Raw genomic sequence first — 26,957 nt, forward strand, 5'->3', positions numbered from 1 at the left:
CTGCTGGGTGAGGCTTAAAACTAACAACAACAATAACAACAACAACAAAAAAACCTGCACGAAAAAGTGATAAAATGTAAAGGAGAAGCAGATAAGTCCACAATAATTTAGATTTTCCATCATTATTTCAATCATTTTTAGAACAAGTGTACAGAAAATCAGTAAACACTAAAGACTTGAACAATGTTATGAACAAATTTGACCTGGCTTACAGATGGTTGGTACTAAAGGAAGAAAGACTTGGTCTTTTCCAAGAATGCCTAGCTACTAAATTGTGATTCTTGATAAATTTAAAATAATTCAAGTAATACAGATATCAAGTAATATACTCTCATGAAAATGAAATTAACAAATTAATAAAACACATCTCAAAGATTTCAAATGAACAGTTTGAAATAACTCATAGATCAAAGCACAAATCAAAAGAGAACACAGACAGTATTTTTAGGTGAATGAGAATAAAAAAACCAAATATAAAAATTTGTTACTAAAATTATTGTAAGAATAAATGCGTAGTTCTAAAAGTCTGAGGCAGAAAATAAAATTGTGGGAAATAAAGTACTTCATCTTCCACTTTAAGGAACTAAAAATTAATGTAATTCATTCAAAGAAAATGGAAGAAAATAATAAGTAGTAAAAATAAATAAGGTACAAATGATAAAAAAGAAATCAATAATGTAGGAAAAGATAATAAGACAATAACAATAAAATAAAAAGGTTGTTTTTTGAGATCAATAGCTATGTTTTCTACACACTCTATCATCATGATAAAAAAATTAGAGAAAACACAAACCAGTTTCCAGAGAAAAAAAGATGATACCACTTCTGATTCAATAGGGCTCTGATTACAGTATGAACATCTACTTGCCAATAGATTCTATAACTTAGAAAATATGGAAAAATTATTTGGAAGTATTATGCCTAGAAAACTTAAAGACTAGCATGCTATTTTTCTATTCACAGTGAAAAATGATCCTAAAAAGAAATAATTCCAAATGCTTTACTGTTGAATTCTATGAAAGATATAAAAACCAATAGTGCTATATGAATTCTTCCAGAAAACCTGAGGATAAAATAGAACCCATTATTCTAAGAAGTTGCTTCATTATGAGACCAAAATTTGAGTTTTATGAATATAAATGCAAACATTCCTGACAGAATATTAGCAATCTGAATTTTATAACATATGTGTGTATTCAACTTCTTCAACTTGTTAAAAAAATAAAATTAAACTTCTTTAGCTAGTATAATTAATGGTGAAGAACTGAATAAATACTAAAATGAGGAACAAGACCAGATTTTCAAAATAATTTTTGCATTCCACATAATATGAAGGAGTAAATGGAATAAAAAAGGATCAGGAGAAAAGCTTGAGGAATGATCAATGTGTTGATTCTAGCTGTGGTGTTATGGTTGTACAGAAAGAGTAAAAACATAAAATCTAGAATCTGGGGAGATAGCAAACAAAGCACCTGCCTTGCTTGTTTGAGGCCCTAGGTCTATCCTTAGCCCCACAGAAACAAACAAGTGAAAAATGTAGCAAATTGTGCATTTAAAATCTTTGACTATATGCATACAATTGTATACTAATTTTGCCTCAGCAAGCTCAAGAGTGGGACCACTGTTTTGTCAGATGACATAATCTAGCTATCATAAATTAGCTTAGTTTAGCTTTTGTAAATCAGTTGAATAGAACTGACATTTCTCTCTCTCAATACATTAATTCGGTGGATTTATCCTCCCAACGTAATACACATTTATTTTGTGGAACATTGCTTCTATGGGTCATCATGAAATTATTTCCTTCAGGCATGTTAAATACTAAATTACACATGGTGAAATATTTTTCTAATACAAAACTTCTTGGAACAATTAATATATATACATATTTACACTTAAATCTCAATAAGAGAATAACATAATTAACAACACTTCTTAAATGTATTTTACCATATAATCCCTTTTTTCCAGGAATACTTAAAATAACTAATGACCTTCAGGTCACAACCTGGGAAATACTTAGACTGGTCAGTTATTATTAAGCACAAACAACTTAATTCTGGTTCAAGTTACATTTGAACTGTAGCTCCTAATATAAAGATAATTTTATTTTAAACTTTAAGTAACAAATTTAGCTGTCCATATGAATTTCTGCTATGAAAAAAGTTTCTATATTTTTAAAACCTTTAATACCTATATCCAGATTATCTCAATTATTATTAATGGAAAATATTTTAGATAAAATTGGGTAAAAATTAGTCCAGAGGCAACATAATTTCCTCCCTTTATACTTTCCAACATCAGGAAACAAACTACTCTACTGCAAATGGTATGAAGATCCTTAGAAAAAATATACCAGGTAATTTTTCATCTTACATTTTAAAATGGATAATGAAGAAATGTTCTTTTAGTTATCCATTAGTCATCACACAAGAACATAGGAGAAAATTATCTGACAAATATTACCACCACAATAATAACAATAACTACTGCATCATATTCCTTTTAATGTAATAAAGCCTGCATGATTTTTGCCAAAACACTTTCTGTCCAGGTATACACGAAACTTAAACATATTTTGTTAATTTTAATTTGTTAAGCAAAATAAAAACAAACACCAGAATAGAGTTGACTTGATCATGGTAAATGACACCCTAATGGATTATTTCAATATTGCAATTTCCTTTAATAAGGAGAAGTCCTGTTATGAAATAAAATGCTTTGAAGAGCTATTTTGCAAGGCAAAGTTCCTGCCAACAACCTTATCTGAATGTATTAGTTAATTTCAGAATCCCAATGTTGATCTTTACTGGTTGATTAAAGTAACATAAATTTATAATGAAAATACCTACGGGCTTAAATCTTCATGTTCTTAAATACATGGCATGGGTCCCATAATTGGTGGTTTCCTGAGTCACATGTGATGGCCTCATGATTAAGCTTTCTCTTTTCAGTCATGCAGTTACCTGTGTGCTCTGTTCTCCCAGTTATATCATCAAGACGAATAAAGACAGAACAGTTTTTCAAAGCACAAATTTTGCTTTCTCTCCACACAAGAAATGGAGTAAGAAGCTATAGCTGTCAGAACTAGCATATTCTAGACATACTCTCACCTACGTATCATCCATACATAAAATGCCTGCATGGAATTTCACCCATATGAAATGGCTTTACTGAAAGTCCATTAAACATATTGACTCCATGGTATATGTTTGAAACTCTTTCTGGGAAGTCAGAACAGTGGAGCTGAAAGCAGGTTTATTTTTCAGTCTTATAAATAAATATGTCATATACATCATATATATGAAGATGATTTTTTTTAATTTATTTATTTTTAATTAGAGAATCACCGTGAGGGTACAGTTACAGATTTATACACTTTTGTGCTTATACTTCCCTCATACAAAGTTTGGGAACCCATCCCTTCACCAGTGCCCATTCTCCACCACCCGTAAACCCAGTGTCCCTCCCACCCTCCCCAATCCCATCTCCCCCCCACCCCACCCTGCCACTGTGGCAAGGCATTCCCTTCTGTTTTCTCTCTCTAATTAGCTGTTGTGGTTTGCAATAAAGGTGTTGAGTGGCCGCTGTGCTCAGTCTCTAGCCCTCATTCAGCCCGCAACTCCCTTCCCCCACATGGCCTTCGACTACAATGTAGTTGGTGATCGCTTCTCTGAGTTGACCTTTCCCCAGAATGTGAGGCCAGCCTCGAAGCCATGGAGTCAACCTCCTGGTACTTATTTCTACAGTTCTTGGGTGTTAGTCTCCCACTCTGTTATTCTATATACCATAGATGAGTGCAATCTTTCTATGTCTGTCTCTCTCTTTCTGACTCATTTCACTCAGCATGAAACTTTTCATGCCCATCCACTTAACTACAAAATTCTTGACCTCCTTTTTTCTAACAGCTGCATAGAATTCCATTGTATAGATGTACCAAAGTTTCCTCAACCAGTCATCCATTCTGGGGCATTCGGGTTTTTTCCAGATTCTGGTTATTGTAAACAGTGCTACGATGAACATACATGTGCAGATGTTGTTTCGATTGTACTTTTTTGCCTCTCTGGGATATATTCCCAGCAGTGGTATTGCTGGGTCAAATGGGAATTCAATATCTAATTTTTTGAGAGTCGTCCAAATTGTTTTCCAGAAGGGCTGAACCAGTCGGCATTCCCACCAGCAGTGAAGAAGGGTCCCTTTCTCCCCACATCCTCTCCAACAGCGGTTGCTTTTGTTCTTTTGGATGTGTGCTAGTCTCTGTGGTGTGAGGTGGTATCTCATGGTTGTTTTGATCTGCATCTCTCTGATGATTAGTGATGCAGAGCACTTTTTCATGTGCCTTTTGGCCATTCGTATTTCTTCCTTGGTAAAGTTTCTGTTCATTTCTTTGCCCCATTTTTTAATGGGGTTGGATGTTTTCTTCTTGTAGAGCTCAACCAGTGCTTTATGTATGAAGATGATTTTATCAAAGAAAAATTTTACCACTAAAATTAAAATTTAAATAACTAGGTGAAGGGTTAATTTGTGGTGGACAGAATTTTAACATTGGCAAATCTATTGGGCTGTGTTTCGGATTTATTTATAAATATAGCTAATGAATGAGCCTCCAGAAAAATGCAGGAAAGACCACAAATCCATACTGTTTTATTTGGTATTTCTATAAATCCTTTTAAAAACATTAATCATGTTACATATATCATGAACCCAGGAGATCAGAGTGACTAAAACAACCTAAAATCTTGCCAACAAAATACTACATAAAGCACATGCTACTCTTTATGATAAAATACAATGGTAGATACATGTCATTATACATTTGTCAAAACCCATAGCATGTACAACACCAGGTGTGAACTCTGATGTAAACTATGGACTTTGGGTGAAAATGATATGTCAGTGTAGGTTCAACAATCGTAACAAATACACCACTCTGGTGAGAGATGTTGATAATGAAGAAACTGTACCTGTTTCTTCATTAGATTCATAACAAAATCTAAAACTTCTCTAGGAAAATAGTGTCTATTTAAAATAAAACTAGTATACTCATTTATAAACCAATAAGAGTATTACTTAACACAAAAATAACCAAATAGAGCTATAGAATTAGTTGAGAGTCACGAGAGCTACAGAAACCTGTGTAATCATTTGTTTATCTCAACAAGGATATCAAGAACATTCAATAAAAATTATAATTTTTAATAGTAAAAAAGTCTTGTCTTATATATGGTAGTTAACTCAAAATGGATCAAAGATCTAAAAGTAATAGAAAAGTATACAATTTAAAAGGAAAATGGGAGAAACTTCAGGACATTAAATTGAATTTGGCAATGACCAGAAATTTGATGCCAAAGGCACAGGTAGCAAATAAAAATAGATATACTGCCGTATATAAAAATAGAAAAACACAATCAATAGAATGAACAGAATACAGTTGATTGAAGAAAATATTTGCATATCTGATAAAGAGTTAATATCTAGAATATACATGGAGAACTACAAATCAAAAGCTGAAAAGAACCCAAATGAGATTGAAACAAACAAAGAAACTCACCAACTCTATTTGCAAGAGAAGTGAGGTCACAGGGCAAACCATGTTCTTCAGTTGGACAAACACATAATCATAGAACCATAACTCACCAGACCAGATCTTTATGAGCAGAAAATTCAGTAGAAATCAGTACGAAGATAGGAATGGGAGTAGTAGTTGAGGTATTTGTCAAGACAATAACTTCAGGGTGAACTAGTCCCGGTGGCCCTTATGTTTGTGAGTTCCATAAGGTTATTCTATTTACTGTTGAGGGGAAATGATAACTTCATGCCTCCAGCAGGGCTCTGGAAGAAAAAAAATTACCGATTTGAAATACATCTGAACATTATTTCCTTATTTAAAAGGCCTATCTGCAGGAGAAACTATTCTACTATAGATTAGCCTGCTAAATCTAAATTTTGTCAGAGTCTAATTTAACTGGAGAAAATGTTCAACTCTAGCCAACTTTTGTTTTGAATAGGAAACATCCAAATCTCTCTTATGTCTTCTAAGTTGGAAAAGAAGAGAAATGCAATAGTTCAGTTCCCTTTTTTATTGTACCATACCTGAGGGAAACAGGAAGATGGGGGAGAAAAAGACTAGATTTCCAGGTCACATTCACAGTCTAGGAACTCACCAAATACTGAGATCTTGGAGTGCTCTACTTTCTCCCTCACCTTATCACCACATTATTATTAAAAACCAATTTTCTAAACTCTCTTACACTCAGCATATAATTCTTTTCAACACCAACAAAAGGCATACTAAGAGGCAAAAGTAATAGATTGAAGAGATTGATTGAACAAGAACCATAATTAGCCACATATTATAAAAATATTGGATCTATCAGACCAGAATATTTTTGAAAACTATGATTAATATCTTTACATTAATGGAAAATGTCAACAGAATAAAATATCAGATAGAACAGTTGGATAATCAAAGCAGAGAGATTTGGAAATATTAAGAACAACAAAAGAATGACAGTAATATAAAGCACTATTAGAAATGAATATTTTAATAGGTTCATTGATTGTACATAATTAAGGAAAGAATCTGAGCTTGGGGATATGGCAATAAGACTTCGAACTACAAAACTCTAAAACTCCCATAAGTTACCACGAAGAAAATTGAGACCTTTGATATACTGATGCCAATTGATTGAATATACATAGAGAACTACAACTATATGTATATATATATATATACATATATATATATATATAATATACATAGATCTCCCCCTCGCTGCCTGGGTTGGGTGGTCTTGGCTGCTCACCCCGCCGGGACGGCCCATGCCATGGGGCAGACAGAGGAGGAAATGAGGGTCAAACCAGTTGATTGGTCAGTTGCTGTTTATTCCATTCTCCCCATGTGCCCATCCCAGTCTCTCTGAACTCCCCTGCCCTATTCTAGTCTCACACTGCTCCTCATTTCCATCTCCTCCTGTCTCTCCAGCTCATCTCTCTGTGCTCCATCTTGCTGTCCTCTCTCCTCTCTCTAACTCTCTCGTTTCTCAGTCCCCAGCATTCTGGGCCGATGTTATACCCAGTCCTCTAGCAAAATCAGCATAAGAAAGCCCTTCCTGACTGCCCATTAGGCTCAAGGGTGGAAACACTCCTACAAGTGTTCCTCTTCTCCTTAGTCCAATAACTTAATTAACATCTTAACTCTACTTCTTAATATTAGTTATTTTCATATGGACATTGAGATGCAAAGAGGGTGGCTCTCCTGGGAACATATTGCCACAGACTCAGACTACGGTGCTCAGGCTAGATTAATCTTTCCTAACGCTAGCAGGACTGGAGCGATAGCACAGTGTACAGGACATTTGCCTTGCATGTGGCCAGCCCAGGTTTGATTCCTCTGTTTCTCTCGGAGAGTCCGGCAAGCTACCGAGAGTATCTCGCCCACACAGCAGAGCCTGGCAAGCTACCCGTGGCATATTCGATATGCCAAAAACAGTAACAACAAGTATCACAATGGAGACATTACTGGTGTCCGCTGGAGCAAATGGATGAGAAACTGGATGACAGTGACAGTGATATAGTGATACAACCTAGCAGGGTTCAAATCTAGTTGTTACTTTTTGGATCATGACAAAATTTGTCCATGACCATGCTCTTAACGTATAGTTAAACATTATGGCACTTTGACCAGGCCCATTTCAATGCCAGGGTAGCACATAGCTTACCATTTGCCCTGAGTCCATCCAGTCCCTTGTTGGGACCCTGCTTTTGGGGTGCTGGGAAGTAAGGGCAACTGAGGCTTAGGTCGAGAGAACAGATGCCCCAGGAGGTAATATTATCTGGAGTCAATTAACTCCCATATTACAAAAGCATAGCTTTAACTGTCTTCTTGTGCCCATACAAAAAGGACATTGCTCTGAATTAACTATTCAAAGGACTTAAGGAGAAAAGAAAAACAATATTTACAAGTTAACAGAGTACAAAGAAAGAAATTACAAATAAACACAGAAGAATGGGAGCACTGTGATAAGAGTAACCCAATAAACTTATGCTCCCTGTGGCAAGGCAGAAAGGACAAGCCAATGTTATCCTACACATAGAGAACTGAACTATATATATAATATCCAATATATATTAAAATACATCTATAAAGATATGATTAATAAAAATATAGGCTAAATTCCATTAAAATTTAAAACTCTACTTCAAAACAATGTCAGGAAAATTTGAGACAAGTCGCATTTGGGAGAAAATGTTTGCTAATTAAATTTGATAAAGAGCATTTAAAACTCAATTAATATTGATTTCCAAAAAGGTTGAACTTACTGACAGCAATAGTGGGAGAGGGTTTGCTTTTCCCTACATTCATACCAAAACTGGTTGTTTTGTTCTTTTTTATATGAGCCAATCTCACTAGTATAAAGTGATATAACAGTGTTGTTTTGATTTGCATTTCCCTGATGACAGTGATGCAGAACATTTCTAATTTACTTATTTGACCATATGCAAGTCTTCTTTACAGAAGTGTCTGTTAATTTCTTCACCCATTTCTTGATAAAGTTTTATTGTTTCTATGATTTACAAGGTTTTATGTATCTTGGATATTAATGCTATGTCAGAGGAATGATAGGAGAATGTTCTCTTCAGGCTATATAGTGTCTTTTTATTCTAGTCATTAATTCTTTTGTGGTGCAAAAGTTCCCTAAAAATTAAGAATTGAACATCCATAAGACTCAGTAATTCCACTTCTGTATTTCTAACCCCATGTCCCCAAAACACTGTTTTGAAAAGACATTTGTGCCCCTATGTTCACTGCAGCTCTATTCACTATACACTATAGCCAAGTATCCAAGAACAGATGACTGGATAAAGAAACTGGTGTACAACCACACACAGAGACACATCCACACACACACACACACACACACACACACACACAACTCAGTTTCAAGAAAAAGGTCATGCAGTTTGCTATTGCTTTGTTAATAGATTTGGAGAATATTATGCTGAGCAAACTCAATCAGAAGGAAAGGGAGAGATACAGAATGATGTCCCTTTCATGAGGGATATAATAAAACATAATAAGGGAGCAACAAAGAGCTAAAAGGAACAAAACTGAAGGGTTGGCCTACAGAACTGAGTTTACTGGGGTGGGCACGGTGAAAGAGAGATGAAAGAAGTGGATGGGAGGGTCCTTGGTGTATTGGTGGAGAGAAGAGGGCACTCTGGTAGTGGGTATGGTGTGGTAATTAGAATGACATGAGCATAAAATCCTGACACTAGTAGCATGGTAAACCATGGTGCTTCAAATTTTTTAAACATTAAAAAATATGTTTAGTGTATAAAAGAACATAGATATAATTTCTATTTGATATAAAAGTATCATGAAATATAAAAGTATTTTATATTTGATATATAAAAGGAACTGGCAGAGGAACCCAGGTGTGCAGGACTCAGGGCTGAAATCTCCAAGACTGCTCGGATTGGGACTGGGCCTCTTCCATCCAGATTCCCCATTTTCCAGTAGCTAGGCAGTCACGCCCAGAAACTGGCCCCGGCTCTTTGTAATCCCATCAATGGCCAATATCCAGAGACTATAAAACCAAGACTCTGGGAAGTGCAGCTGCATTTGTGGCTGTGCGACATCTGATAGCCTAGTTCTCCCTCTTGTTGAAGTGGCAAGCTACTGAGTTTACTGCCGGAGATCCTGGCAAGCTCCCTGTGACGTATTCATATGCCAAATACAGTAATGATGATGATCCTCATTCCTCTAACCCTGAAGATCCTGTAATGAGGCACCACTGGAAAGAATGAGTAAAAGGAGGCTGCCAAAATCTCAGGGCTAGGATGAATGGAGACGTTACTGGGCCTGCATGAGCAAATCGTTGATCAACGGGATGACAGTGGTACAGTGATAAAAAGTAACAAGATGTTTGTTGAAACTGAAAAAACTCAATAGTAAAATAAGCAATCCAATTTAAAAGTGAACAGAAGACCTAAGCTGACTTGTTACCAAAGAACATATACATATGTCAGAGATATGAAAAGATGTTCAGCTATCATATATTATTAAGAAGTTAAAACAAAAAAGCCAGCGAGCTCCTGTCTTATATCTAAGACTACCTTTCTCATGTTTATTTAGAATCTCTTTAGACTCAGACCAAGTCCAAATACCAGACTGAATTTTGAACAACAGCAGCTTTAACATTTGTCAACTCTCACTTCCTGTAAGTCTGATCTATAAATCCTAGCCCCAACCCCTAAACCTCACCTGGATTTTCAGAAGATTTGACTTACCCAGACTCCCTCCACTCACACTGTATCACTCCCTCAAGTCCCTGGCACTCATTGCAGACATTGGAATTCATGTTGCTCCCAGACTCAGCTCTGCAGCTTACACAGACATGAACCACAGGATAGTACTGCTATCATCCCTCAAGGGCATGATAATTTCCTTTTTTCTGTTTATGGAAATAGACCTCTGTATTGGCTCTGTCTTGAGCGAATGTGTTAGAAACTTACTAGGTCACTCTGTCCAGATATAACTAATCAGGTAGCTGAAGTCGAGTACTTTATTCATTTTTATTGCAATTGCAACAAGTTACCATAAGCTAAAAAGCTTAAAGCAGCACAAATTTGTTGTCTTACAGTTTGGAAGGTCAGAAGTCTGGAAAAGCCCAAGAACTCTTAAATAAAGAGGTCAACTAGGTTGGATTCTTCTTGTGGATTGATTACATGCAGATACAAGAAGGGGCAAGGAATGGACTCAACCCTAGAATCTCTGGAGGGAGAGAAGGGTGGCCCTGCCTACACCTTAATATGGCCAATCTGAGAATGATTGGGACTTCTGGAGTCCAGGACACTGAAGGAAGACATTCGTGTATTTTTAAGACACAGAGTGTGCAGTTGTTACAGCAGTCATAGTAAACAAATACAATTTCCAGGTGGAAGGAATTCAGATTTGTAATTTTCATGTGTGGGCCTTGATATTTTTAAGTGTGGTCTCAATAGCATCACATTGGCATCACTGGAGAGCTTGTTACAAATGTAGGAACTCAGGCCCAATTCCCAGATCTACGAATCTGAGTCCAGAGTTGAACAAGAGTCCCGGGTGAATCAGAGACACATTAACATTTGAGGCACATGCCCTAGAGAATGGCAGAGCAGATGGGAGGAACCTGGATACCTGGAAACTCAGACATGGCTGAATCGGGAAACATGTTCCAGCTCAGATCCTGATGTTGATTATTGTGTTTTAGTTTGTTTAGGTCCTATGAGTTTAGCTTGCAAAAGGACATGAGCCAATATTCTAATCAATGCATTGTCTGTGAATCAGGCAACATGCAAATGATTGAACAGAATCCTTCACACACAAACGTGAACATGCAAGGCAGGCGCAGGAACAATCACATTCTTCACAATGAAATGTTGCTCTTTTCTGTAAATCTGATTCAGCTGTTGAAGAGCTTTACTCATTGTTCCATTGTGGAATTATGGCTTATTACTGTCAGACTTTATTTAACCACCGTGTTTTGTTTTTATCATATAATTCTTCCTCCTTTCTCTGAGTTCAATATTCTATTTTATATAATTTCTTATATGTAGTGCTTATTAATTGATCACTCCACTGGAACTCCCAATTTCTCAGGAGGGATATTTAAATGATCTATTTCCCTGAAGGCCAGGCTTTACATGTATACCAAATAGATGAATATACCATTCATTTAATAGTATTTGCTAATTCTGATTTCTTCTTTGGATTAAAAAAAGAAATTGCATTTATTGAAAATAAAATGTGTTTTGCTTAATTTAAAAAAATTGAGAGGATTCATTTCTTAGCTTTGTGGAGTTAACTTATTGTCAGTTAACTTTACTGTAGTATACAAATACATTCTCAATAAATTTCATGAAATTTGCTCTATAGATTGGACAATGGTAAATTTTGGTAAATGTCCCATGTCCATTTGAATGCACATTTTTCAGTTCTGGATGTAGTCTTCTGTATTTGTAAATGTCAGGTTCTTGAGTTCAAATGGTTTATGTCTTTACTGATGTTGTGTTTGCTTGTCCTAACAGATACTGAAATACAAGTGTTGAACATTCCCACTGTGCTTTAAGATATCTATTTCTCTTCTAAATTCTGTGATTTTAATACATATCTATACATATGTCTTACTATTATATTCATATTAATTCTCAATAATTATCTACTTCTGGCAGATAAATACAATGTATCACCCATCTTCCACTTTATTTTTGTTCATGAATATTGCCCTAAAACATACTATGTCTCATGTAGCCATGCCTCTTTTTTTTAGCTGGAATCTGAATGAGGCATCTTTTATTATTCTTTAACTTTCAATAATAATTCTTAGAGGAGATGGAATAGAAAATGGATCACTAAAAAAATGATGGCTGGAGGAACCAGTTGGGATAGGAGATGCATGCCGAAAGTAGATAATAGAACAAACATGATGATTTCTCAGTGTCTGTGTTGCAAGCCATAATGCCCAAAAGGAGAGAGAGAGAGTATGGGGAATATTGTCTGCCATGGAGGCTGGGGGAGGATGGGAAAGGGGGGGTATACCCAGGATATCGGTGGTGGGGAATGTGCACTGGTGGAGGGATGGGTGTTTGAACATTGTGAGAATGTAACCAAACATGAAAGCTTGTAACTATCTCACAGTGATTCAATAAAATTTAAAAAATAAAAAATAATAATTCTTAGATTTTCTCTTTCTAATAAAATGCATATATTTTTAGCTAGATAATCATTATTCTTTGAAAATGTATTTTGGGGGTTGTTGTTATTTTGTTTTGTTTGGGGACCACACTCAAGACTTATTCCTGGATCTGTGCTCAGTGATCTCTCTCCCAGCAGCACTCAGAGGACCAAATGCAGTATTGGGAATAGAATAGGGGTCAGCTACATGCAATGAAAGTCCCTTAACCTCTGTACTAAATCTCTGGTCTTGTTCTTTGAAAATGCTATCTTGTTATATTTAATTTAATGACATATAATCAGGGCTTATTCCTGATTCTGTGCTCAGGGATTCCCTACTGGCAGTGCTCTGGGTTCAGAGGATACTGCAGTGTTTGAACTGGGGTTTTCTAACCTTCTTTTAGATTAAGAAGTATTTCTGTTGTTCAGTTGTTTCATTTTATATATTGCCACTGATATATTATTTATTATTTTTAGTGTTTTCCTAAAAGTCATGACTTTTTAAAAACTTACTGCCATCTCCTCTTGTCTTTTTATTGCTATGTGTTTAAATATTTTAAGCAGCAAAAATATTACGAAACTCACAAAGCATTATTTAGTATTTCACAGCTTTTCTTCAGTCCAATTAGTACTCTAAACATTTTCTTTCTATAATTGCCATATTAGTTTCATCCACATTTTAGGGTTTGGTTTTGTTTGAGCTTGTACCAGGACTTACTCCTATTTTCAGGAATCACTCTTGGTAATGCTCAAATTCTGTAGTGCCAGGGATTGAACTCAGGTTGACTGTGTGCATGGCAAGTGACTTACTGTATTATCATCCTGGTCCCACAATTCAGGTTTTTTCAAATTGATAGAATCTTCAGTTTACTAATCTGCTCAACTATTTAATCACTGGTAAATGCATAAATTGCTATCTTAATTTTATTTTTGTTTTTTTTAGAAATAAAATATTTTAAAAATTCATTGTGTAGCTTACATAACTAATTTTAGTTTAGTTTATTTTTTAAAATGTACTAATGATAGGTATTTTAGAATCTCAAAAAATATTGGCACCTGGAGTTATTTATGGGCTGGAGCGATAACACAGCGGTAGGGTGTTTGCCTTGCACTTGGCCGACCCAGGTTTAATTCCTCTGCCCTTCTCAGAGAGCCCGGCAAGCTACTGAGAGTATCTCACCCGAATGGCAGCCTGGCAAGCTATCCGTGGTGTATTCAATATACCAAAACAGTACAACAAGTCTCACGATGAAGACGCTAACGGTGCCCACTCAAGCAAATCGATGAGCAATGGGATGACAGTGACAGTGTGACAGTGAAGTTATTTATGATATATTTTTTTGCCCCCCTTTTTTTGATCATCAGTTTTTAGCTTCCTATATGGCTTTGAAAGTTTAAATTCCAGACATGTGTTTAAAGCCTAGAGAAAAAGTTGGTTATTGATAATGTTCTCTTTTTTTTTTTTTTTGTCCAAAATTAGTGTACACTTGCTCCTGGCACACAATTCTCTTGGAAAATATATCACCTTAGTGGAGTTAAGGATTTGAAGTTAGGTTGCAGTCTTCTTGAGAAGGGTCTGTTTAAGATATGTCTTTACAAGAATGCAGGCCTTGAAAGGTCAGCAGTAGTTCACGAAGTTCAATATCTTGGCAGACACAAACTGTCTCTTCAGCCTCATAAAACAGCAGTCTCTTGACTTTCCTTCATGAATTAAAGAGAAAATCAGTACTGTTTGTTAGTTTTAAACATGTTACACTTTTATTTCTTTCGAAGGTTTCTGTCTTTTGATTGCTAGATAGCTCTATTAGAACTTCAAATACACATGTTAAACATTTTTTTTATTCTACCTGTTCTCTTAGGGAATATTGTCAGTCAGAAAGTAAACACACATTCTTAACATTTTAGACTTACATCTAACTTTTACCCTTTCCTAGGACCTTTGGTCTCTAAACATAGAATTTCTCTGCTACTATTTATTTATTTTTGATAGTTTTTTTTTCTTTTTGGGTCACACCTGGCGATGCTCAGGGGTTACTCCTTGCTCTGCACTCAGGAATTACTCCTAGCGGTGCTCAGGGGACCAAATGGGATGTTGGGAATTGAACCCAGGTTGGCCACGTGCAAGGCAAACGCCTTACCGGCTGTACTATTGCTCCAGCCCTAATAGTTTTTTTTTTAATCTAACTTTTACCCTTTCCTATGACCCTTGGTCTCTAAACATAGAATTTCTCTGCTATCATTTATTTATTTTTAAATCCCCTCTGTTTTTGCATAGATGAAAGTTGTTTGAGTAGGTTAGAGAACTGCTGTTTAAAGAACTTTAACTGAGGATGGGTAAGATAATTTCCTTGACTAGGTTGAATCCCACTGCCACATATAGTTCCGTGATTACTGCCAGGAGTGATCCTTGAGTAACACCAGGTGTGTCCCCCAAACCAAAACCAAACAAAGAAAGCCTAAAAGAGCTTAACTAGTTTCTCTGATATCAGCACCTTTTGTCAAATAATCACTGTCCATACATACACATTCATTTTTTCTGTGTCTGTGTCTGTGTCTCTGTGTTTGTGTCTCTGTCTCTGTCTCTACCTTTCTTTGTTGCTGGAATTTCCAAGCCTGAGTCTTTGTAGCATACTGACAAATAGTTAAGCTACTTTTTAAATCTCTCTTGCATAACTTTCTCTATTGTACTAAGAATATTTCTCTATTCTGCTAAGAATATTCTCTATTCTCCATTTTTATCAATTTCTGTGAGTACAAAACTGTAGAAAACATGCATCCATATATATCCATATGCATATATATATATAATTTTATATTCTCTTTTTCCTTGTGGCCCGTGTCTACTTTTGCTGGCACTTTATTAAAATTTGAAATAGAAATAAAATAAGTGTGTGTAATTGATTTACCATGTTACCTAGAAGTCTTCTACATGGTATTTTACAAAACAGTATAACTAGATAGGCATTATTCAAGGTAGCAATGGAAACAACTTAGAAAGACAATATTCTCTTACTCTGGGCCATTTCATGCATTTATTTTAAAAGAGATTTCCCAGTAGATATATACGTTTATAATTCCTCCTAAAGTACAATTGAAAACAGTGCATTTTCAAGTCTCTTCTCAAAAGATAAAATTTGCTTTCTTTTAAAAGCATAGAGGCAGAGAGGACATAAAGTCAGGGAGAATACAGGATCTCAAATTTGAAATTCAGAATACAGTTACCTCATCTTAAGAGGTTTTGGGAATTTATAGTTAAGAAGTTTTTTTATGAAGGAAGAATTTTAAACTATGGCAATGTTCTCAAGCTGCATTTGCTAATCAGATAGATGGGTAACATGTAACATTTGAATCACAGAGGCGGTAGGAATTCTTATGTTATATAATTTGAATTACTTTAGCTGTGAATAAACTGGACTCTATAAGTGTATGTGATTTACATGAGTCATTTAGTAGCCAGTGTGGCATTGTAGGTACAAGTCTTGACCAGAAGTTATAGAACTGTATTTTTATCATAGCCCTGTAATTTATTTATACATTTATTACTTCTGAGATACTGGACAATTAACACATTTTTTTTTGTGGGTGCTTATATTCTAGTTTTTAAAACTAAAATAATTGGGCCAGAAGGATAGTGCAGGGGTAAAGGCATTTTCTTAGCACAGGGCTGACCCTCATTCAAATTTCTGGAACTACATATGGTCACTGGCCCAGCAAAGAACCAAGCATGGCCCCTGAGCACCACTGGGTGCAGTCCCCAATAAAATAAAATATAAAAGAGCAAAGATGACATTTAGAATTACAGAAAAATTTTAATTAGACTATGTTTTAAATGGTTGATGTCTTAAAATAGTAGTACTGTCCTCCCGTTGTTCATCGATTTGCTTGACTGGGCACCAGTAATGTCTTCATTGTAAGACTTGTTGTTACTGTTTTTGGCATGTCGAATATGCCACGGGTAACTTGCCAGGCTCTGCTGTGCGGGTGGGATACTCTCGGTAGCTTGCCGGGCTCTCCAAGAGGGATGGAGGAATTGAACCGGGGTCAGCCACATGCAAGGCAAACGCCCCACCTGCTGTGCTATCTCCAGTCCCTTAAAATAGTATTGTAGCTATACAATAAATATTAACCATTATTGACTATTAAAATTGTCCAGTGACAACATTTCATGAGCCAAACTAATTCAATTCTTTTTTATTATTATTATTTAAAGGTGTTTGGACATCATTTGTACTCTTCTTAAAGTGGCCATATGTTCTATGTAATCCGAGTAATTGTCCACTTTCTGTGTTTTTTAACTTAAATTTTACATACAATATTATAATGGGGTCAATTTCTGATACATAGAAAGTACACACACATATTTTCACAGAAATTAATGATTTTGGCTCAAATGATAGCACATATTATTTGTAGTAAATTTCTCAACATAGTTTTATGAAGAAATTGGCTAAATTATTCTACTTAAAAACCAAGGTCTCCAACTAGCATAAAATGATTATGAAAGTTTGAATTAGTACAATTCTTAGAGGACTATTTTTTAACTAAGACATCAGCTATTAAAAAGTGAACATAAGGAGCTGGAGAGATAGTACGGTGGGTAGAGTGCTTTGCGCGTGGCAAACGGGGATTTAATCCCTAACACCTAATATGGTCCCTTGAGTGCTACCAGTAATCCCTGAATGCAGAGCCAGAAGTAATTTCCAAGCAAAGCTGTGTGTGACCCAAACACAAAAATAAAAAATAATCATAAATCGAATACTTCTAGGAAAGTAACAAAATAATGATCTTACACAAGAGATTTATATTTATAACATTAAAGCTTTAAGAATGTTTAACAAAAGGATTTTTGAAATACATTGTAACATTTTGTTATCATAGACAACAGTGTCAATTAAAATGCTATCACGTATTGGAAAAGATGTAGTATAAAAGAATCATTACCCAAGACTACTGTAAAGTACAATTTAGTGAAAAAATATCTATATTCATTTTTTTCTCTTTGAGTTGATCTGATTTATTGTGGTATTAGTAAAGTAGTAACATTTATTTTAATATTTAAATATTTTCTGAAACTAATCATTACACAGATCTCAAAAAATTATTAAATCTCTCCAGAATTCCCTCCTTCTTTGTCTATTGTGAAATGCGGTTCCCTGTGAAAACACAAGACCTACATGATTTACCCAATTTATTATTCCTTTCGTCTATCTATCTATCTATCTATCTATCTATCTATCTATCTATCTATCTATCTATACATGTTCCTTATTTGATTGTTGTTCTAGCAGTAGTTTCTAACATTTGGGGTTAGTAAAAAGAAAATGAGTCTTATCATCTAGTATTATACCATGATAGTCACCCACTACTGCCTAAATTAGAATAGATTTATGCAGAGAATTTCATAGCTTCTCAGAACTATGATACTGATTCAATGTTTTAGTTAGTCTGAGACATTCCATCCAGAGCTCACTTAGCATATAACTTTACTGCTGCATAACAAACCACTTCAAAATTTAGTGAACATAAATCTGGGCATGGTTCTGGGTCATTTTAAATGTTGATCCTGGACTGAAGGTAGGGTAATTCTTTTCAGGTCACATCTCAAATTTAATATTTTTTTATGTTCCTTCCAATCTGCAGTGCACACAGCCCAGTCCCCTCACTTCACATCTATATCCAAAGGCCTTTTTGTAGCCTAAACAGTCTTATTTCCTTTTGTTTTATGCCATTGGCTCTTTCCATATTACAATTTCTTTTAAGTCTATGAGACTTCTATATATAAAATTTGTAGAATTTTTGTGTATTAAATTGTAATTCACAATGCTGCAATCAAAGTTCTTTTTCTAGATATGACTTTAGTTTTAAGAGTCTTTTCCTTATATATTTTAGATTAAAGCTCTGTGGTATCATGTCCATTTTATTCTATTTGGTTTTTTGTGTGTGTATGAAGCAAAATAGTTTTTATTTAAACTTAGAAAGGTGTGACAGAGGGAAAATGAGGAAGTACTTGTTCAAGAGAGAACACAGGTTTTTCCAGGGTGGGAAAAGTAGAGACAGAGAAACAAACAAAAGAGATATGTCCTCAAGAGAGAACACAAGTTTAAAGAACTGATACCATGCCCTTTTTAAAAGAAATACTTCTACTTAACTGATGGGAGGTCTTGAGACAGTTTATATTTTAGAATTCTTTAAAAAGGGGTTTATACATTCAGGTTGGAAGATGTGGACTAAAAGTAGACTATAGACCGAACATGAAGGCCACTCAATACCTCTATTGCAAACAACAACACCCAAAAGGAGAGAGAACAAAAGGGAATGCCCTGCCTGCTGTAGAGGCAAGGTGGGATGGTGGGGGATGGGATGGGGGTGGTGAGAGGGATACTGGGATCATTGGTGGAGGTGAATGGGCACTGGTGGAGGGATGGGTGATCATTTAGATCACTGTATGAGTGAAATGCAAACACAAAAGCTCATAAGTTTGTAACTGTACATCACAGTGATTCTCTAATAAAAAATTTTAAAAATAAAAAATAAAAAAATAATAAAAAGGGGTTTATAGCCACACCTTGACTTGAAGTTTGTCTCAAACTGTTTCCTCTTAGAAACACCCTTTTAAGGAGTAGGGAGATTAGTGATGAGACATAATTTTATTTTTTTTTTAATCTTAGAAGGACAGTTTTCTATATTTCTTTTTAATTTCGCACACAAACCATAGCCCCCCTTTTTTTTTGGCTTTTGGGTCACACCTGGAGATGCACAGGGGTTACTTCTGGCTTTGCACTCAGGAATTACTCCTGGAAGTGCTCAGGGAACCATATGGGATGCTGAGAATCGAACCTGGGTCAGCCGCGTGCAAGGCAAACTCCCTACCTGCTGTGCTATCGCTCCAGCCCCAAAAGCACTTTTTCTTGTGCTTTACCCTATCTCTCACTCTTGCCTTACCTTATAATAGGCTTCCAAGAGCAAACAAACCAGTTCACATAGCAAAATTCTACTCAGAAACCAGTAAACAGGGTCAACAGTTGTTCGACTCTCCAACTTACTGTAAGCAGAAATACTGATAAATTGTTGTTCTATTTTATAATATGGGTGGCCAGTTCTCCAGTTTGCGTTTTCTTGTCTTTTTGTTGTAGCCTCTATTTTTTTAACAATTTCAAAACCAATTTATTGTAGGTGATTTATGTAAGATGGGAAGAGAGATGATAGTTTTGAGAAGGGAGTCAGCCTGAGAATAACTAGGACTGATGAGAGACTGAGAAAAGCACCTGCCCAGCACAGCCTTATGTCTCAGAACCTGCCCAGCACAGCCTTATGTCTCACCAGCTTCAGGAGGTGGCCACCAATTGTACCTGAGTTACACTTCTCCTGGCAGGGAAGTGATTCCTGCCACCCAACTTCTAGGGGAGCCATGCAACTCAGGCTGGAGTGAGAAATTATTCTTCGCAGGAAAGGAAAATCACCCTAAATCTTACCCAGACTTCCCAGATCCATTCCCTGCCTCCCAGAAAAGAATTTCAGGAAGAAATTAATAGTAACACAAAACAGTTTTATTTAGAGATTATGAGGAAGGAGAATCTCTTGCCCGCATGCCTGGCTGTCTTCTCTGGGGCCCCTCGGAGGGAATGGGCTCCCGCTTCCCTCCCCGCCCTGAGCAGAGTTCCCAGTGGCCAAAGACCACCGGAACCTAGCCACAGCCATGTTCAAGACCCCTCTCCACACATTCGGACAAGCCTCACATATGAAGGTACCAACAGAGGAACCCAGGTGTGTGTAATCCCATCAACGGCCAACATCCAGAGACTTAAAAGCAAGCTCCCAGAAGTGCGTGGCTGCAATATCTTATAACCTACTTCTCCCTCTAGGAGAAACTAGCAAGCTACTGAGAGTTTCCTGCCCACATGGGACAGCCTCGCAAGCTTCCCATGGTGTATCCATATGCCAAAGCCAGTAATCAGCTGGATCTCATTCACCTGACCCTGAAAGAGCCTCCAATGTGGCATTGTTGGGAAGGCCGAGTAGAGAGAGGCTTCTAAAATCTCGGGGATAGGAGGAATGGAGAGGTTACTGAGACCGCTCGAGCAATTTGACAATCAACGGGATTTCCTGATGAGGAAGGAGAAAGAGAGAGATTAACCCATTCAAGACAGAACAAATGTGGCCTTCTCCAAATGGGAGAACTAAGAGTATAAATCTCAGGCGAAGTTGCAGGCCATGTTCCTGCTTGCCTTTGCAAAGTTGGTTTTATAGGTTTTTTTCTCCCCACTGCCCCCCTGTGGGACTTTCTACATAGATAAAGTCTCTTGCTAAGGTGTCAAGGGAAGAACTAAGAACTTTTGGTGGTCCACTTTCATGCTATGATCACAACCCTTGTTTCTGCTGGAGCTTCTAGCCAGAGGGGTCCAGCTTTCTCTGGGCTGGCACTGGTGCCAGTTAGAATTTTATTAGACCTCAGCTCCTGTGTCCACATATTTGGGTCCAGTCATAATGCTTTTTTTCTACTTTAGGGCTAGTGATACTAAATCTTATTAGTTTTATTATTTCCCAAGAACTCATTGCCAGCCTACCCCCACATGACTACCTACATACTTCAAATTCATCCTTCTCTCTTTTTTTTTTTTTTGTTTTGCTTTGGAAAGCCCCAACTTCTTAGGATCAGTATCGTTTTTACATTTAACTTTGCTATATAACGAATACTCAAAAATTTAATGCCAAAAACATATATTTTTTTTCACTGATTTTATGAAGTCTTGATGTGTTTTGATCGGGGATGGTTACTCTGTACTGAGCTTCTCAAATCTGCAGTGAGCTGATGTGATAATGGCAGGTGAGTAATTCATGTCTGTGTCTGACATTTGGTGAATTTTTCAGTTGTTAGCTGCACCAATTAATTATCTCTAATCACCCATTAAGCTAGCTCAGTCTTTCTCATGATGACATCTTAAGGCCTAAGAAGATCAAAAAGGATAAACTCCAATGTGCAAATTATTTTCAAGTGTCTGTTTATTTCCCTTTGGTCAAAATAAGACACAGTCACATGTGGGCCCATAATCAATAAAGAAGACGCAACACAAAGGATATGATAAGAGAAAGCATTAATGTCATACACTGTGTAGGAACCAATCATTTTCTTCTCCTTCCTGCCTTCTCCTAGCTCAAAAGTCTGGCTTTGAACAAAGTCATTAATGTTGGCTTCCTTCATAGAAGAATATTATCTGGGATTTTGAGCAACCAAAAGGTTTTAGCCTGGATGATTTTAGTGAGGGAGACAGGTAGACATAGAGGCAGAAAGGGAGATAGGGAGACTCCATTGGTAATGTGTGTCAGGAAATCATAAAAGCAAGATATGATTGTCCAAAAAGTACCTGCTGCCAGCCCTGAGCTTCAGACTGAGGATGCCAATCCAATTCCCAGCCTTGAACCCCTTTGGAGATGATTCTTAAAACTAAAGCCTGAAAAGACTGGACAATGACCGGCTAGACTAAGAAATTTCCTCAGGAGAGATAAATCTTTAGGGAACAAAACATCATGATGAGACTAAAAAATAGACCATCAAATGTTTGAAGTTCTTATCTCTTGACTATGCCCTAGATTCTTATCTGCATAGGAAGCCTCCAAGCAAAGGCAATTTGGAAAAGGCCTCAAAAGCCAGTTTGGCAAAAAAACAGTGAGTCATTCCAATACTGGAATTGCCCATAATCTTCTACTTTGTATTAATGACTTCTGTCCTTTACTTTATGGGGCACATTCCATTTTCAGAGTTTCCCATATCCCAACTTGTGATACTTCTTTATAGTAAACTTAGGATGTTTACTTCACCAGACTCTCTTCTCTTTCTAGAGAAGCCTGCCTTCTCTTCAGAATCTATTTCTTTCTCCTCTCTTGCACTCTCCTCTTTCATATTCTTTTTTTTTTCTTTTTGGGTCACACCTGGCAGTGCTCAAGGGTTACTCCTGGCTTTGCACTCAGGAATTACTCCTGGCGGTGCTAGGGGAACAATATAGGATGCTGGGAATTGAACCCAGGTCGGCCACGTGAGAAGAAAACGCCCTACCCTCTGTACTATAGTTCCAGCCGCTCCTCTTTCGTATTCTTAAGCAAAATTTTCTTTACTGTCTTTTCCAGATTTTTTTTTTCTGTGAGAATAGTCAAGCCTGGGAAACCTGAACGGAGTTCAGGACTTTAATGGCACATGAATTTATGCAGATGTTTATGAGAACTGACTGACTGTCCCAGGCACCCCCACAACATTAATTTATCAGATCCTTGCAATAACGCTGAACCTCAAAAAGAAAAGATGAATTTTAATTTTTTTCTTCCCAGGAGGAATAAAATTTTGATCCAGTGAAAGTGTTTCTACCCACTGTATCTTCACTTCTAGTTACTGCTTTTCCTGCAAAAAAAAATAAGTTTTGCTTCATGGAGCATCATAAAGTAAATACAAATACACACACACTTTATAATTATATTCACATCAACATGAACAGTGGTTATTATCTCCTCCCTCACCAGGATTTATTAGAACTCAAACAAAATACAGTTTAATATTTCTGAGCAGTAACACACATTCACCTACCAACAGACCATATTAAACTTTGTGGTTAATAACATGGGTTGGAGTAAGATGGCTCGGATAGAATCATGGCTTCACTCCTTGCTGACACTATGACCTTGAGCAAATTAAGTAACTGCTCTGTGCTCCAGTTTCCTTATCAACCATAGAACCAGGGACTTGGAGGTTATAGTTCTAAGTAGGGCAGTTGAAAGGTGATACTTTTTCCTGCTGAGACAGATAGCTGAAACACTCCTATTTTTCTAAATATAAAAAAATAGTTTCAGAATAGCTAAATTTTTTTCAGAATTTGGGGAAACCCCTCCCGAGCACGGAGACTTGACCCAGAAACTCAGCCCCCATAATTCTTTGCTTATTTTATCGCTGGAGCGATAGCACAGCGGGTAGGGCATTTGCGGCAGATCCAGGTTCGATTCCTCCGCCCCTCTCAGAGAGCCTGGCAAGCTACTGAGAGTATCTTGCCCACATGGCAGAGCCTGGCAAGCTACCCGTGACATATTCAATATGGCCAAAACAGTAACAAGTCTCACAGTGGAGACTTTGCTGGTGCCCGCTCAAGCAAATCGATGAGCGACGGGATGACAGTGATACAGTGATACAGTGACAGTGATTTTACACACAACAAAAGAAGTCCTAAGTGTAATGATAGAGACTTCGCCTGTCTTCTCCTGTCTTCTATCTCAAGCTCAGTCTACCGTCTTCATAGCTTCAGAATCCCTTTTCACGAAAGTAGGCCATGACAGATAGAGTTAATACTGGCTTTATTTTCTTTTCCAGAAGTTTTCTAAATGCTATGTACAATTCCAAACATTTTATAAATATCAATTTATTCACTCTTCATCGATTATCTCCATTCTACAGAAAAGTAAAAACGGAGGCCCCAGCACAAAGTAGCTAATAAAGTGGCAAAGCAAGACTAAAATCCAAGAAGCCTGAAACCAGAATCTCTACTATGACTACTTTCTCACTCAAAGATTTATTTTACTTTTTAATTATTATTATTATTTTTTAATTTAGAAACTGTGATTTGCACAGATATTTGTAATGGCTTTTTACTTATACAGTAAGTATTTACTTCCAACCCTACCACCTCATACCCTATTTCTCCATTTATCCGAGATTCCTTGCCATTCCCAACCTGTCTCTTTCACAGATAAATATTTTTTGGTTTAACTGTAGTTTGGATTCCATGCCTATGGTAGTATTTGATCTAATAGTAGATAGATAAATACTTTGCTTCTACACCATAGAGGGGTCCAAGGCGCCTGGCTTTTGCCTCTAGATTAAGTTACCTCCAGACCTCCTCTATCTTTTGATTTCCCCCTCTATCTCGATTCCCCTCTATCTTTTCTTTTTCTTGGCAATTTTGTTTCTAAAATCTATCACCAGCGTTTGCCCACCAATGCTGCCTATCATTGAGCAGACATGGTATTCTACATACAGCAGATTGGTGAGAAACTTGATACTGGACCTTGTTCTCTGGCTTACCTCATTTAACAAAAAATCTTCCATTTCATTTCACGTTGCAGCAAACTGCAGTATTCTATGAATCCTTGTGGCCAAGCAGTATTCCATTATATATTATGGAATATACATTAGACATTTATATGACACATAATATAACATTATTAGTATGAATTATAAAATGTATACATTTGTATATAATGCATTATATAATGTATAATATAATATGCATATAATATATATTATATATTCATTTTTATATATTTTTATATATTTATACCACAGATTCATTATCCACTGTTCTGTCCTTGGGAACCTGGGTTGTTCCCATCACCTGACTATTGTACTAGTACTGCAATGAATATAGGCATGTAATTATTTTTTGAATGAATGCTTTTACATCTTATAGATAGATATCAATCAATGGGATCACTGGGTCACATTATAGTTCTAAGGTTTTATAGAAATCTGCATTTACCCATAAATCTATTCCATTTTCTCATGGAAAGAATATTTTATTTTTTAATTTAAAAAATTTAAGTTTTTGTTGCTATATTTCTGTGTATTTTTAAGTTTCACAAGAAATTACTTTGTATCTATCCCTTTACTTCTGACTGACTTCACTAAGCATGATATCCTCAAAAGAAAGGGTTTTACCATTCCTCCTTGAATATAATATTAGCTGTATGTTGGTTACAAATGGCTGTTGATATCTTAAGGAAGATTTCTCTCTCTCTCTCTCTCTCTCTCAAGAGGATAGCCAACTTTTTAAATTTTATTTCTAATTTTTTTAAATTAAATCACAGTGAGATGCACAGTTACATGGTTGTTCATGATTGGATTTCAGTCATATAATGTTCCAACACCCATCTTTTTACTAGTGTACATTTTTCCACCACCAGTGTCCCCAATTTCCCTCCTTCCCCGTAACTGAGTTTCAGTCATATAATGTTCCAACACCCATCCCTTGACCAGAGTACATTTCCAACCACCAGTTTCCCCAGTTTCCCTCTTACCCCCAACCCCACCAGCCTCTGTGCCAGAGCATTTTTCTTCTCTCTCTCTCTCTCTCTCTCTCTCTCTTTCTCTCTCCCTATCTCTCTCTCTCTCCTCTCTCTACCTATTTATATCTCTGTCTCTTTCTGTCTCTTTCTCTCTCCCTCTCTGTGTCTGTGTTTCTTTTTTCATTTGGGGCATTATGTTTTGAAATGCAAATACTGAAAGGTTATCATGCACATCTCTTTACCTACTTTCAACACTCAGTTCTTGTCCAGAGTGATCATTTCTTACTATTATCGTCATACTGGCACTTAAAGGAAAATTTCTCTTATCCCTACATGTTGAAGATTTTTTTTTAAATTATGAACAGGTTATTGGATTTTGTCAAAATAATTCTTGGCATCAATTGATTTAATCACATGATTTTATCTTCCCTTTTGTTGATTTGGTGTATTACATTAATCAGTTTGCATGGGCTACACTATCCTTGTAATCCTGGTATGAATCCCACTTGATCATGATGAATGATCCTTTTGATATATTGTACTCTGCTTAGATTTCTTTGGATATTTTTGCTTTAACATTCATCAGTGAAATTGTTCTGGAGTTTTCTTTCTTAGTAAAATCTTTATCTGATTTGAGTATTAGTGGTTACAGCTTGACTTCACAGATTTGGGAGAATTTCTGTTACTTCATTATTTTGAAAGAGCTTGAGGAGTATAGATGATAAGTTTTCTTTGAATATTTGATAGAACTCACCAGTGAACCTGTTTGGACCAAGTGTTTAGGTATATTTTTAATTACTGTCTCAATTTCCTTACTTGTAATCTATCCAAGTTTTTTACTTTATCTTTGTTCACTTTTGTGAGGTTATGTGCTTCTATGAATTCATCCACTTCTTCTAGGTTCTCCAGCTTGATATCAGAGTTGCTTATAGTAACCTCTTGAGATTTTTAGTTTTTCTAACAAGTCTATTGCAATTTATCCCCTTCCATCTATGATCCACTTTCTTTCTTTTTTATTTTCCTCATGAGTATAGCTAAGGATTTGTCTATCATTTTTTCTTTTGATGAGCCAGCTCCTAGTTTAATTGTATTGTTTTCTTGATTTCTATATTATTTATTTCTTTTCTAGTTTTTATTATTTCCTTCCTTCTGGTAGTTTGGGATTTATTTGTTACTACTTTTCTAGGTATTTAAGATAAGT

Source organism: Sorex araneus, chromosome 5, assembly GCF_027595985.1.
Source record: "Sorex araneus isolate mSorAra2 chromosome 5, mSorAra2.pri, whole genome shotgun sequence".
Classification (NCBI taxonomy): Eukaryota; Metazoa; Chordata; class Mammalia; order Eulipotyphla; family Soricidae; genus Sorex; species Sorex araneus.